Raw genomic sequence first — 16,060 nt, 5'->3', positions numbered from 1 at the left:
CTAATAAACATTAATTTGCATCAAATAAAGTGTTAATACTGTAAAATGTTAAATATTGCTTTTGATAAACATTTATATTATTACAACTTTCCTCTATTTTATCTAAGTTCCAGGAAGAGAAATCTTCTGATTTTATCACCATATGTATTTTTCCCAATAATGAAACAAGTTTGTTATTTAACAATCAAAACTACTTGTGCCTAAAGTGGCATTTTTTTTTCCACCAAGCTCCTATGTTTTTAAGTCTACTGTCTAGATGGTCTTTTCTTACTTCACTGTGTCTTTATATTTTAACAAGTACACGTAAATATTTTTGTGACTACCAAATAAATATATAATCTCAAAAATGCAAGTTTTAAGAATTTCCAAAATCATGATTTGCAGGCAAATGGATGACACTAGAAGAAACCATCCTGAGTGAGGTAACCCAGTCACAAAAAGAGAAACATGGCATGTACTCTCTCATATATGGATTTTAGACATAGATCTGGGGAGTGCCAGCCTACAATCCTATGGCCAGAGAGTCTGGGAAACAGAAACTTTATTTAGTGGCTGATCGAAGAAGAGGCAGACTCCCTTGGTTAAGTACTGAGCTGAACTCAAGAAAGCCAGTACCAGAGAGGGAGGACTGATGATCAAAGGGATTAAGACTGGGCTGGTTTAACCCCCAGAAACAGCTGACCAGACAAAGGTTAACTCTTGAATTCCAGGCATCAGCCTGGGAATCCAGCATGGGACTGATCAAGACCCCCTGAATCTGGGTGTCAGTGAAGAGGCCTAGGGAATCTATTGAGCCTTGGGCAGCAGATCAGTACCCATCCCAAGTATACACACGGACTTTGGACTCCCATAGAACAATGTGAGGTGCACTCTCACCCTGAACTCTTGGGGAAGGGTCTAGGCCCTGCCCTATATGAAATGACAGACTATGCACACCCCCATGGAGGGCCTCACCCTCCCTGGGGAAATGAGGGGATAACGGGGGGGGGGTTGGGGGGAGGGCACGGGAGGAAGGGAGGGAATGGGAGAGGGACCTGGAACTGACTTGTGAAGCAACCTTGTTTCTTACCTCAATTTAAACTGGAAAATAAAATTTTAAAAAAATATGAAAGCAACAATAAAAATAAAAATTAGTGTAAAAAAAAAGAATTTCCAAAATCAGCATGGGTAAACACAACAAAGGCACTTGTCTTGGGCAGAATCGAAGATGTAAGAGGGGAGGTTCTAGTATCTGTATCTCTGCTTGATTTTATTTTCCTATGTTGATACCATATCATCTGCACAGACGAAAGTTTATATCTATATAGAATATAACTCTGCTCAAAGAAAGAGAATAGTGGAGTTATTAACCAAGGGCAGATTAGTTCAACTGTGTGGTATAGTTCAAGCAGGGACTCCAAGGGGTCTTCACAGCTTAGTTTTAGAGCCCATAAATGGTATTGAATCATGTCTTGGCCTAATAATTCACACTGAAAATGAGAAAATGAAAATAATCTTCAACTGATGCTCTCAAAGTCTTGGAGAGATGTGGAGCCTTGGTACTGTGTGCTTGCATGTGAGAACCTTGACATGAACTAATACTCATTGCAGAAATCTCCATTAGGGGCCACGGAGATGGCTCAGTTGGTACAGTGCTTGCCATGCAAGCATAAGGACCTGAGTTCAAATCCCCAACATCCACATAAAGGGCTGGACATTGTAACCTCATGCTGGGAGGTGGGATGGGGAACCCTTCAGGCTTGTTGGCCACCAGCCTAGTTTATTTGGTGAACTCTAGATTCAGTGAGAGAGAACCTGTGTCAAAAACTAAGGTGGAAGGTGACTGAACAAAACACCTGGCACCAACCTCTGGGCTTCGAATCCAGGTGTAAACTTGTGCACTTAAGTCACACAGAAGTACACCACAGACACAGTTTATACACACAGAAATACAGACAAACAGAGACAAACACATGCAATGAACATTTTCACTAAGTGGGTAGATACTGAACACTTGTTCTGTCCAAGGCTTTAAAATTTATTATTATTTTTCTTCGAGACCATTCGAAAGCCTGGATGCATAGTTTCTGTGCCACTGTAGAGCTGCTGTTTGCAATCACACAATCTTAACCCCAATTGTCTTCAACATCAGCTGCAACTTTCCACATAGAGACCCATAGTGACTGAGAAAATCTGTTGACCAGCCCTACTATGGTGTCAACTCTATGAGACAGTCTCAACAATGTACCTTCTCTCTCTCTCTCTCTCTCTCTCTCTCTCTCTCTCTCTCTCTCTCTCTCTCTCTCTCTCTCTCTCTCTCTCTCTCTCTCTCTCTCTCTCACTTATACTCTCATACACACACACGGTCCAGAGATGAATACTTGTTCTTCCCTCTCATGACCCACTTGGACACCTGCCCCCAGATTCTACAATTTTTCCCAGGATATATCCTTTAATAAATCACACACCTCAAGCAGTCTCTTATAGGGAATAATACCACATTGACATTTCCAAACTCATGTTTTATTAATTTCATTTGTATATCCAAATAGCATTTCTACAAAATGAAATAAAAAGCCTTTTATTTAAAGATCTCAATAATTTGATTGCTTTTTATGGGTTAGGGTTTGCGTTGTTCCTTCATACATCTTTATTAACTATACCCCAAACACTGAAAGCTTTATGGCTCCTAAACACAACAGTATTTAACTATGTCTCTTACAAATTAAAGCTTTATCACCTTTTCACTATTTTGTGCTCCGAAAATGCTTCAGGTTAGTTGTATCGGTCAGCAAATTATGAATTTCCCTTGATGACCTCATCAGTGTGTTGTTTCCATTAGCAAATTGCATTTAGGTTTTTCCTTCTAATCCAGTGGTTCAAACTGCAAGGGATTTGATCCTCAGTTTTCACTGGACTTCTGGCAGCATCTGCAGACAGGAAACAGTTGCAATTGTCACAGCCCTGCAGTCCTAGGAAAGTATTTTATCCCAAATGCTAGTAGTTTCACTGAAAAGGGACTGACCCTAGCATAAAGCGAACGATTTCTTTATTTTAATACTTTTACTTGGTGGTGGTGGTGGTGGTGGTGGTGGTGGTGGTGGTGGTATATGTAGTGTGTGCCCTCATGTGGGTGCATGTGCTCATAAGTAATAACTATGTTGCTTGTGTGTGTGTGTGTGTGTGTGTGTGTGTATGTGTGTGCTGTGGTGTGTACAGTTTGTGTTTTGGCATTTTGTGTGTAGTGTGTGATAATCTATTCTGGACTGTATATCACTGGAACTATGATTTTATTATCTCCAAAGCCTAGCACAAATCTTAACATGTATAGATACTCTAAAATATTTTAAAATGTAAAATTACTTAGACAATCTTATTCATAATTTTACAAAGAATAAACATGTAGAAAAATTACTTACCAATAAATCTGTGTCATGTTCAACATATAATTTCTTTGATGAATTGGATAGCTCAGTTGCCATTTGAATATTTCCATAATGAAAATAAGTATTGTTCTGGTAAGGAAAAAATATTATGAGTCAATTCGTATTTGTCATCAGTGGGAAGAAAACACTTTAATAATAGATGAAAAGTTGATTCTGGCTCATCTGTGTTTACTAGTTTTTCTCATGATAAATTTGTCAAGTTTCTTATTTTATAACAAGCTACAGTTAGTTCTTGCTTGTGAAGGTCTCTGTGGTCTGCTGTTCATTAAATCAGCTCCAATTTGTTTAGATTTTTCTCAAAATGGAGCATCTAGCTGTTGGGAAAAATAAAACATTAAAGTTTTCTTGCAAATTTACCATAAATATTTAAAATTACTGCCATTGGAATGTATAAACCAATTTAAAATTCCTTGTGAAATGAGTTGATGCATTTTGCCTATTAATGACATGTCTAATTTTACGTAATATCCAACAGTTCCCATATATGGGAAAATGAATGGATCCTGAAGTCGCTTGTCCTAGACGACAATATTCAAATTATTTTGCTTGCCATTAAATATTCTCCGACATCAGACATTACTTAGGGTTTTAGACAAACCTTTCACATATGGTCTGCATTGACTCTCTTATTCAGAAATCTTGAGAACATCACGTATTTTCTCCATGTGATAGTTTGTCTCTATGCCCTACATTTTCACTCATAAAGTGAACTTTGCTTCTGCGTAAGTTTGAAATTACACAGTGTACTCTTTCTTTTGATTTCATCCTGACTTCTTCTTAAATTACTGATTATCTCATCCTGTCCATCTGACTTGCTAAATTCCTCCCATCCCCCAGTTCATCTCCTACTTCACCCCCGCACCTAAAACACTGTAACATTTCCTTCTTAGCTATTTTATATGACCATCATTTATCCTTACCTCTGTGCACTTTAATCTTTACTTTTCCTCCAGATTCTGCAGCCCTGGAGGTGGGGACCTGATTTACAGACTTTTACACTTCGCACTTAGCTTCCATTATGATGTCCTGTACATGGTAACCATGGCAGCATGAAGGTTAGATGTGTCATTGTTTTACCTTAGGAGTAGAAAATAGTGCACCAGACTCGTTACAAAACATGAAGTAACATCACCCAACAAATAAAGGTAGGAAAACAAACAGTGGGAAGCGTCTTAATAATCACCAAATAACATGACCACCATATTATGTGATAGCCAAATGTAAAGTGTAGATCTTATTTGGACCTGGTTGTGAACAAACTACAGATGATCATATTTGATGTAGAAATATGTATACAAATGTGTAAATGATAACGTTAAGGACCTATAGTATAAGAAAGGGGTGCATAGTTTATCAAAAGTGGTCCTTATCAAAGGTAAATCCATAATTAATTTTCAATAGCAGGGTGATATTTGCTTTATATAGTCCAAAAAATCATGAGGGAATAAATCAGTCATTAACATTAGGCAAAACATTGATCATTACTGGCACAGTGAGGGTGATATGCTGTTCCTTGTGCTATAGTCAGCACAGGTCTAAACAGTTACATGTGGTAATCACTTCAGTGACTTTTCTGTTGGTCTTTTTACTCCTCAACTTTTCCCCGACAGCATTCAGTATGGGTAACTTGAAGCTTAGACTTCCTGAGAAATTGAGCATCCACCATGGTTCCCTACATTCAAAAGTTTTTGTCAGTTTATTATCACCTACTAAATAAAATCCATTGTTACTCTCTTAACATCCCTGAACTCAGATCCCTGTAGTGTCGACATTTTGAGACTCCCTTTAAGCAATAAGTCAACTGAAACAGCTGCATTTCCTTGGAAGACGTCAGACATTGGGGTCTCTCTTCTTTTCTTTAAGATGTTCTTAACTTTTCTCCATAAGATACCCCCAATTCTCCCTTTCATCCTCCTAATCATGAAGCATTTCCTGATCTACCAGGAGGAGCCTGTTTCTCTATAAGGTGTTCATACATGCCGTGTATGCTTTACTTGGATATGGCTTTATCTTGTGTTATGATGCAGTATAAACATTCACCTCTGGACTTAATCATAAACTCTCAGACACAGATCTGTGTGTAAGATATAGTTAACAAATACTGGTTAACAGGCAGGTGGGAGAATACTAATTGTCATAAGCAACGATGTTTGAGATTAAGAACAAGCAATATCCTCAAAACTATAAAAACATATCTTTAAAATTTAGGACTGAAATGATTGTCATTATTGGAAAGTACCAGGCATTGGGACAAGTACAGTATTTTCACTGACACACTTACTATTCTTAATTCTGTAATTGTATAGACGAGGAACGAGACTTGGCTTTATTAGGTATCTTCCGTGTATAGAGCTCATCTGAGTTCAAATTCACATCTTCTTGAAATCAGCCCCAGTAGCTTCTTTTTTATGTATTTTGACTGTGTAGGAGAAGCCCAAGTTCTAAGTATCTAACTAAAGAGCTATACAGAAGATTAAGCAGAAGGTACACAGATGGCATTACCCGTCCTCTCCCTACATCAGTAATTAGCTTCTCTTTCATTGGTTTTATGCAATAATTTAAAGTTGCTTTGTTTTTTTTTATCTGAATAAAAAGATGTAATACCCATTTTTATATTTGCCATCCTTTTCCACTGTCTGTTATATAAGGACTCAATGTATTTAAATTGTTTGAATGCATGATAATATCCCCCATGATATATGATCATAGGTTATTTTAATCTGAAAATTAGAAATTGCAAGTACTACCCTAACACAGGCATTGTGTCCATGGGCCTATTAGTCAACATGTTGTAGTACACACCCTCTTCTGGGATTGCTCTCAGAACCACTTTCAAATTTCTTAAGAAAATTAATGTCATTACTTGATAGTTTCAGATCCTACTTACTTTAAAGAGTTTTATTTCTTTCCAGAAAAACAAATTCTCCCTGGAAAGATGAGATAATTGTGGGAACACTTAAAATGTAGTTCCTCTAAATCAACTCCAAAACTGTGTTTTTCAAAATTTCTTTTGGGAAATACATGGCTCCCTAAGATGGCCATTTAAGGGAACTGCTTTGAATATGTAAATCATGCTATAAATGTGTGCATATATCTGCATACATTCTCTGATATGTCTATATATACACATGCATATGCACTGGATGATATGTATCTATATTTCCATAGTTTATATGCTAGATATCATAAACTGACTAAATATTAAAGGTGTCAAAAATTTGGGAAAATAAATGTTCCCTTGAAATGAGTGAGGGCAATGTCTGTGTGAAGGGTCCAGGGAGTTTTGGCATAGACCTGTAGATTCCTTAAGACTATTCAGGTAAGTCATTTTAAAGTATCTCCTGGACTGCTAGATGCATAGTGTGCTTCTGTGTTCAGAAGGGATGCCTTGTGTAGCACAATTGCCTATTAAAAACTCTTAGATTTTGCCAAGGCAAAAATATTTCATTAAGTCCCCAACACATAAGTGACGCTTGATTTCCTGTTTTAAAGATTCATTTTTATTTTATGTGTATTGTTGCTTATCCTGAATGTATGTGTGTGTGTGTGAAGTATGCACAGTACCTTCAGAGGCCAGAAGAGAACATCATATTGTCTGGAACTACTGTGTGGGTGCTGGGACTAAAACAAGAGTCCTCTGCCAAATTGACAAATGTTCTTAACCTCTGTGTGGGGACACCAGACCTTGAGCAGAAACCCACTTCCCCTTCGGCCTGGGAGCAGGCATCTATGTAATGTTTACTGAAAACAATTCAGTGCTTTAGGGCTCAGATAGGGCTTGCTCACTGAAATACCATGCCTTTCACACCCCCTACGGCTAGATGCCTCTTCCTGTTTCCCTGTGGTGTCTCCCCGATTCTGGGGCCGGAGATTAGACCACCAGCCAGGAGGAAAGAATGGTATGTAGATGAATGGCAGAAGTCCTTAAAAAGGGAAGCTCCTTTTTCTTAGGAGAGTCTTCTCCTGAGACTTCTCCTGAGAGCTCTCCTAAGTGGACTGGGGTCTCCTCCTAAGCTGACTTGGGAAGCATAAAGTTTTCTTAAAGCAACCGACCGGTCTCTGTGTCATCTATCCCGACCACCTCGCTACATTCTCGGATGCAGGCCGCACAGCAGGTGCTACACCTCTGCACTATCTCTGCAGCCTCTGCCTATCCACATAACCTTTAGTGACACCCCACAGGATACTTTACGTAGATCCATGGTAGCTAGGGTGATGGGGGTGCAGATGCTGGTAATGTATCCCTCTTACTCCTTCCAATAAACACACACAGTTTTGTGTTTTGATTAGTTTCCAGGGCTTTTATTCATCTTCTCTTTTGTAATTTGTATTTCTGTGGCATACTTTCAAATCACCATGAGTGTCAGCGCCCTTATGTATAAAATAGAGATAACCTAATGCCTATCAATAGTTATTTGAAAATCAGTAGTGTGAAATATGCTTAGAAAGATGTTTGGCTTATCACCAGTGTGGTCTTGGACAATTCCAGTAGTTCAGAAGAAGACATTACTGTTCTTGTATCTAAAATCCTCCCTACAGGAGACACAGAAACGTACATAAATGGACACCTGATGCTGTAAAGTGCTTTCCTAGCCACAAACACTGTATAAGCTCTGAGATTACCAAGTAATTTAAAGTAGAGTCCTGAGCCCTTGCTTCCTAAATACAGAGGAGTGGGTGAGTGACCTTGGAAGAGAAAAGGAAGGTAGAAAAAAAGAGTGTCTGGTAATCTTAGGGAAATACTTCAGAACATATTACTGATTATCCTTGTTTTCATTTTCTCTGAACGTGAGCATCTGTATGTAACCTAGGTTGGCCTTGGTCTCACAGTTCTCTGATACCATCGTCCTCAGCTAGAATATGAATACATATAATGGGCATTAAGCATGAATTTATTATCTTAAATTTTAGACTTCTAAAGGTAAAACACAATCGTTGAGAAATATTATGAAACTATTCTGTAAGTGGCAAATCATTATGAAAACATTTAATGATAGCAAAGGCAGTAATTTGTATGAGGGAATTTTGATATTTAAGCTTAAATTTTAACTGGAGAGGAGGCAGGGAGGGAAATATAGAGAAAGAGGAAAAAACAGGAAACATTAATGGTGATTGAAAAGACCATAAGGTAACATTATTTTGTGCTTATTTAAAAATTTATATATATATATATATATATATATATATATATATATGGTGTGTGAGTGTGCGTGTGTGCAGCGTGTGTGCGGCGTGTGTGTGTGTGTGTGTGTACCACTTGGGGGTAATAATACTCCCCCACATTCCCTAGACTAATGCAAATCCTAGCACCATAGGAAACCTCTCTTCTAGTTCTTGGTCAAAGGAATAAAAAGACTGTCTAAATAATGTATTTATTACACTTGAATAATGTATTTCTATTGCCCTTGGTTGTCTTCCATAAACCAAAGGTAAGAAACTATGCTAAAGACACATGACTTGGAGGAAGCAAACTGGAACTGACCTGGAAGTCTCCTGCCTGGGCACTAGCTCTCCTAGTACCTAAAGGTGCTATATAATCTTCCTAGGGAGAAAAATGAAAAAAATCACTAGTACTACCCAGTTATAAAGCCCATGAGACACAAAATGACCAGCATGGCATGATATCTCCAATATTGCAATTGTACTGCTTGCATCGTGGTGATCTCCAACAGCCCCTTAGTTAGATGTAAGACCAGATCAGTAGAAGTGAATTCATGCCTGGTGCTATGAACCTAGCCATCCTACCTGTGGCTGGTGATGTCACAGAACTCAGAGGAGAATTTGCCACTTTCCTAAACCAGTATGACTCCCAGCTGCATTCTTAATACTCGTGCTTGTGTCCACATAAAAAAGTAGCTGTCACTCCTCGTTCAAGTAGATTCTTTACTTGAATGACCATTACCGAAATCTACAACTGATCTAAGTGAACAGAACTGACCTTGGGGAATACATCTGCAATTCATACCCTAATGACAGAAACCTTTCATCCAAGTCCCAACTGGGTGAAAGAAGGAGCAGATGTAAGAATCAGAGGACCAGAATTTCTACTGAAGAACTGCTTTTTCTGAATATTGTGACAGGGAGTTGTACCCCTGAAATCTTCACAATTTGGCCACCTAAGCAAGACCTGCACAATGACAACACTGCTTGACATCCCAAAGTAGGTGGGGGGAAAACCTTGCCTCTCGTTTCACTCCTAGATGAAGAGCTACAGGTGGCTGCTGGGAAATAATGTTTTCCCCTCCAGTGATGGAACCCCTGATAGGTTATCTAGTCCCAAGTGGGCAGCCCTAAGCACATTCACATATGAGCAACACTAAACGGATTCAGAAGACTGTATTTACACACACATACACACACACACACACACACACCATATAACTGAATAATTCATGAATATGAGGAGTCAGGGGGAAGTTGGAGGAATTGGAGGAGTTTTAAAGGATAATGTAAAAATGGCATAAATACAGTAATCATGAATAAAATTCTAAAAAAAAGAATTGAATTGTTCTATATCTTAAACGAAGAATCAGTCACAGTCAGTATTTTCATAAACAGGTATTGATAAATTAAAAGATGTGGCATATATGTAAACTGATGCATAAACATCTATGATACTTAAAACAGGACTCTTATGTTTGATAACTGCTTCTCTCTTCCCTGGAGATGAATTTGCTTCAGTTATTAGTTGTGACACAATGGATTAGAAAATCAATTCTAAGATGCACTTAGTGAGATTTTAAAATTCTGTATCTACCTGCTTTTCACAATGTCCAAAACTTGCTGATCTTTCCTTTCATACTGAAAGGTTTTCATTAAATATGTAACATGTCCTCTGTTCAGACTTTTGGCACAGGCAAGGAAAACGGAAGCATTGTGCTTCCATGTGTCTAGTGACCTTGTAAATTATTTTGTATTACTTAATTAGCTATAATGATCCTGTATGCATCTCATTTACTTAATATTATTGTTGCTGTTGTTTGAGACAGCATCTCACTAAGTAGCTCTGACCATCTTGGAACTCACTATGTAGACCAAATTGGCCCTGAAACCACAGAGATCCTTCTGTCTCTGTCTCCCAAGTGTTAGGTTTAAAGGCATGTGTACCACAACACCTGGCTTTGTCACTTAATTTTTGCTATAAGGGCAAGATTATAGGGCATTTTTCTTAATTAGTGATTGATCATGGGGGGCCCAGCCCACTGTGGGTGGTGCCATTCCTGGGTTGGTAGTCCTTATTCTGCAAGAAAGCAGGCTGAGCAAGCCATGGAGAAAAAGCTAGTAAACAGTACCCCTCTAGTTGCGTCTGCCTTAGCTCCTGCCTCCAGGTTCCTGACCTGATGGAGTTCCAATCCTCACTGCTTTTGTATATGGAACTCTGAATGAAATTAACCCATTCCTTCACAAGTTGCTTTTGGTCATGGTATTCAATCATAGCCATAGTAACCCTAGCAAGACGAATGCCAAATTATATACTAAGAACTTAGCAGAAAATATAAGGAAAAATAATCTGTCTCATAACATCTGGGACTACTAGCATTGCTTCCTTGATTGAAAGCCCAATGACGCTGGGCGGTGGTGGTGCACACCTTTAATCCCAGCACTCGGGAGGCAGAGTCAGGCAGATCTCTGTGAGTTCGAGGCCAGGCTGGACCGATAGCCTCCAAAACAATACAGAGAAACCCTGTCTCATAAAAATCATAAAAGAAAAAGAAAAGAAAAGAAAGCCCAATGACAACAACATTAATATCAGAACATGGATGGTAATTAAGAACAGAAAAATCTTTTTAGAAGGGACTCAGATTGAGATCTTACACAAGGGGATCCGAGATGCCATTGTTTCTTGATCATAAACTTCTTTAAAAAAAATGACAGTGGGGGGCTGGAGAGATGGCTCAGAGGTTAAGAGCACCGACTGCTCTTCCAGAGGTCCTGAGTTCAATTCCCAGCAACCACATGGTGGCTTACAACCATCCATAATGAGATCTGGTGACCTCTTCTGGCATGCAGGCATACATGGAGGCAGGATGTTGTATTCATAATAAATAAATAAATCTTTAAAAAATGACAGTGAAGTTAATATAATGTTATAAGATGAATTTTAAACTAGCAGGGGTGTTTCATTTAGAGCTTTTGCGGAACTAAATGTTTTTGTAATTAACTGAAATATTTACATATAGTTCTACCATTTCTCTACTTTCTGTCATACAACACATATGCACCCAAAGTTTTAAATGTGTATATTTTAGGCAAGAGTGAGTCCTAATTTGACAGCAAAAATAAGATTAGAGACTACTACTGTCATCATGAAAGCTAAAGATGGCATACCCTGCCTGGGTGCCCGAGTCAGCTGGAGTCTATCAACACACCACCACCACAAAATTTTCTGTTTCTATTTTACGTTAGCCATATCATTTATCAATTTATTCATATGTTCATCCAGTCATTCAGACATATATTCACTTAGCACTCTACACCAGATATGCTAGATCTTTGGAACTTAAGGATGAACACCTACTGTGCTTTCAAGGACAGTTCTGGGCAAAGACTATAGCTTAATGCTTACAGGAATGTGGTAGGACCACAGGAAAACTACAAGGGCAGAGAAGAGAGTCTATGTGGCTCTGTCACAGAGGAGGCAGAGTTTGTCCTAAGGGAACCAGTACATGGCCAGAATAACTGAAAGCAGGTAGGCACTGACCCACTGGTTGTATTTGCAAGTTTCTGCTCTAAGTCTCCTATTTTACACTCCAGATTTATTCATGACCCCAATTCTCTAGGCTCCTGAAGTAATAGCATTGGTTTTCACTACTAATCTTTTCCAGAAAGGCATCTAAGGGAAGTTCTCTCCTCCCCTTTGAGTTTCTTTAGGGTTGAGGGATTTTCAAAATGATCAAAAATAGTGATAAGACCCCAGTGCAGCAGTAGCACACACAAGATTAAATGGGATACATAGCTTCTGGTGTAGGGAAATGCCCCTTATGCACAAATCTTGTCCATTGTCTGAGACATGGGGGGTATGGGGAAGAACAAAGGAACCATTAAAAAAGGACAGCATCAAATTATTGGGAAAGTAGCTGTCAGGAGGTCCTAATATCTGAGCTGGGATTTGCCAACTGCCAGCAGATTTGGAGTCAGGTTTGGTAAGAAACACAGAACATGCATATCTCTAAATGTGTAATGATTCTTTATGTAGACTACGGCATAAAATAAATGCATGTGTAATGTTTTGTTGTTTTCCTCCTGGTGTGCTTTTGAACTAACTGATCTCACCCTGCAGTGAAGGAGTTGAACAACAGAGGGACCATAGTGTAGAGACATTGACAGAACAACTCCACGCATGTGATCCCATGGCTACATAACATCTCTGTTGAAGTTCCAAAATCACATCATGAAAAGACCTGATCAAGACAGGAATCTTATGACCACTGTTTTCCTTTCAAGTGGGAGTGACACCCAACACATGAAGCAGGCACTTTAGGCTCTTACATGGTTCTTCCCTTTCCAATCCAATCACTCCTATGCATATCTTCTCTCCAGCTCCCCCAGTCTGAACTGCAAGCATCCTCTCTGGTGATTGTCTTCTTATTTTATTCACCCTCTTCTTTCAGTTTCTCCTTAAAGCAGCCAGGGGTGTCTATTATATAATACATATTAAGTCACACTAGCCTGTTTAAATAACTTTGAATAGTGCCATGTTCTGCATTAAGAACACTCATCTACATGAAGCTGCATCCTCTGACTGCCACTTGTTCCTCTGTGCTGTCCTCAGGCCATTCTTCCATGGCCCACTACAGATGCTAGGGTGCAGGCATGCCCACCCCACACCATGACACCTGCACCGCTGTTCTTTCTGCATGCCATGGCAGTCTTGCCCAGAAACCTGAATGCCTCCTTCTTTTATATCTTCAGATGTTGCTTAAATGTCAGTATATTGGCCTAAGACAGCATTCAAACTTCCCAACCTCATCATATTATCTAAAGCTTTCAACTTATTTCTGGCAAATTTTTTTTCAATTTGCAGTTGAGAGCTGTAGTTAGACATAGGCTTCATGAAAGCAGACTCTATTTGTTTATTGCTGCTTGGTTTTGGCCCCATGGTTGTTTTTATATCTGGTATCTAATGCAGCGCTGTGTCCTTAGTAGACCATAAGTAAATATGTATTAAGGAAAGAACACAGGAAAATGTGAGAGGGTCTCTTATTTTAAGGACTAATAGTGCTACTTATAATGTTATACAGGAGAATGAAATTGCACCTTTTTGGATGAAGGAAAGAGGTTCAAAGAGCCTTCAAATGATGAAGTTATCTAAGCACTAAGATAAGTCAGTGGAGACTCCTGAGCAATGCTGAGCTGACTGTGGAGTAGATGGTGCTTTGGAGATGATGAAGAGTAGTTAGTCTTTGACGTTCTTGACAGATATACGAAGTCGTATTTTCTGTGTGGGCGGGAATTAAAAAGAACTAACCAATGATCTTGTCCTTCTGCTGTGCTTTTTTGTGTTTCTCCTACTTCTTTGGCAATGCTGCCTTTCAGTTCTTGTGTGTTTTTCATTTCCCCGCTCACTTAGTCTTGGTGAAAATTTAATCATCACGTATTAGCAGCAATCCCTTCTTAATTTGGGGATGGTGACAGACAAAAGTAATTATAAAAATGACAAAATGAGTGATGAACAATTATTACGCATGATAGACATTGTTCCAAAGCCTTTTTGTGTTCCATTATTTACTTCTAGAATGAAGTTTTACGAATTCAATGCTTTTACGATCTCATACTAAGAAAGATGGGGAAGAGAAAAGAAAAGCAGGGGCTCACAACTTGTTTGCAATCTACCTCTTAAAAAGGGGTGAGGCCAGAACTGGAAGGCTGGTCCCAGCATGCTCTGCCACTGACTAGTAATTATATTGCATTCTTCCTCATATATGCTCTAGGTGTGTTCTGAAGACATCCATGTTGAACTGTTGAGGAGAAGTAGTACGCTACAGAAGAATGGGCAAAAGTGTCCACTTCCTTTCCACCTCGCTGGCTAGACTGTAGGGTTTCACTGACAGTGGAACGTCTGTTGCTGTCTCTATTAGTGGGCAACCAAAGCAGGGAGCAGCAGACCTTTCCCCACCTTCTCCTTTGTCGAGTCAAGCCGGAAACAGAGAAGAATGGGAGTCCTTTTCCTGGAGACACAGATCTTAAACCCGTGAAGGTTTAGAGGAGGAAAAAAGAAAAGCAGTTTTTTTAGGACCCCCAGTTTTCTTCTTTGTATACCTTTCTGCTCAAGACTACTTAAGAGATGATACAATTAATGATGAGAAAAAAATATTGACTTCCACTGACTCATTCCCTCAATGAATATTTATGGATACCACTACATTGCAGGCTCTGTGTTAGGCTTGGTGTTCACTGGTGATGGAAATGTAGGTACAGAAAACCTATTATGGGGAAACAGAAGTGGAACACACAACCCACATTTATACAAACATGCATGTGGCTTTTTTAAAATATGATATTACACATAAACATACTTTATGTATATTCTATATTTTCCACATTTATGTTTAAAATTCTACATTTTCATTCTATGCTTATTACATATACAGATTTAAAATATGTATATAATACCATTATGTGTTCTGAAGAAGACGGTAAGATTCTGCAAACTACTTATCAATGATAGGAATGCTAGAAAGGTAATGACAAGTCCCTAGGAGAGCAATTCGAGGATATTCCTTGTTTTATTATTATTATTATTATTGTTATTTGCTGTTGTTATTTGTTAGCTTTGAGACAGGATCTCTCTATGTAGTGAAGACTGTTCTGGAACTCGCTATATAGACCAGGCTGTCCTCAGACTCACATAGACCCGCCCACCTCTGACTCCTGATTTCTGGGATTAAAGTAATAAGTCAAGAGCAGAAAAGTCCTTGCAGTACCTGGAGCCCACAGTGTGTCTGGACAAGGAGCCACTCTGACCTGTGCTTTGTGTAGGCCACCAATACCCACTTAGAGTGGACCTATGCATAGTTCAAATACACAGGGTGTTTATTTGATAAAGAGCTAAGACCCCAGCACAGATAGCGGGAAAATCTAGAAGACATTCAATTCGCAAGCCTATGATGTAAAGAATAAAAGAAAAAAATACTTCTGTCTGTAAAGCTCCGAGTCTAATTGGGGCAAATAAACAAATGCATGAGAAATGGCACTGGAGGCTGTGTGCAGAGACAGCCATTATAATTGAATAAACAGAGCACGGCTGAGCTGGTCTTCTGAAAGGAAATGAGTTAGAGATGCGGCATTTACTTAATTGATGGTGGAGGCAGCGGGGACATATTTAGATGGACATGGAAATGAGGTTTAAATTTAGACAGACAGACTCAGGGAGAGGATGCAACTTCTGGTGGAAGAGAATATCAGCGAGAACAGATTTGAGAATTTTCATCTGAAGTCGTTAAAGTGCTTTCATTTCTTTCCCATGTCACTGTTATTCAATAAAGACATAAGTGTCTTTATGAGCAGGGAAAAAATACCAGGTCTTAGAAAAATAACCAGTTTGTTGTTAAAATATGACCTAAAATTAAGAACGGTGAGCAACAAAACACTTTCTTGCCAAGAGCTCATAGTAATTTTGACCTAGCTTGTGAGAC

General features: G+C 38.9%; 1 protein-coding gene across 1 annotated transcript in view; it reads right to left on the bottom strand.

Moving 5' to 3' along the window:
• Nucleotides 1-2,480: 2,480 nt before the first annotated feature.
• Nucleotides 2,481-16,060, bottom strand: part of Khdrbs2 (KH RNA binding domain containing, signal transduction associated 2) — a 439,601-nt gene continuing 426,021 nt past the window's right edge. The window contains exons 13-15 of the transcript XR_005870125.1: nt 4,346-4,502; nt 3,399-3,494; nt 2,481-2,909 (exon numbers count right to left, since the gene is read on the bottom strand). The gene's annotated coding sequence lies outside the window, so the exon portion shown is untranslated. The remainder of the gene's footprint in view (nt 2,910-3,398; nt 3,495-4,345; nt 4,503-16,060) is intronic.

The sequence above is a fragment of the Mesocricetus auratus genome, unplaced genomic scaffold (genome assembly GCF_017639785.1).
Source record: "Mesocricetus auratus isolate SY011 unplaced genomic scaffold, BCM_Maur_2.0 Super-Scaffold_100021, whole genome shotgun sequence".
Lineage (NCBI taxonomy): Eukaryota > Metazoa > Chordata > Mammalia > Rodentia > Cricetidae > Mesocricetus > Mesocricetus auratus.
Note: the sequence above shows the minus strand (reverse complement) of the source record. Positions and strands in the feature narration are given on the sequence as shown.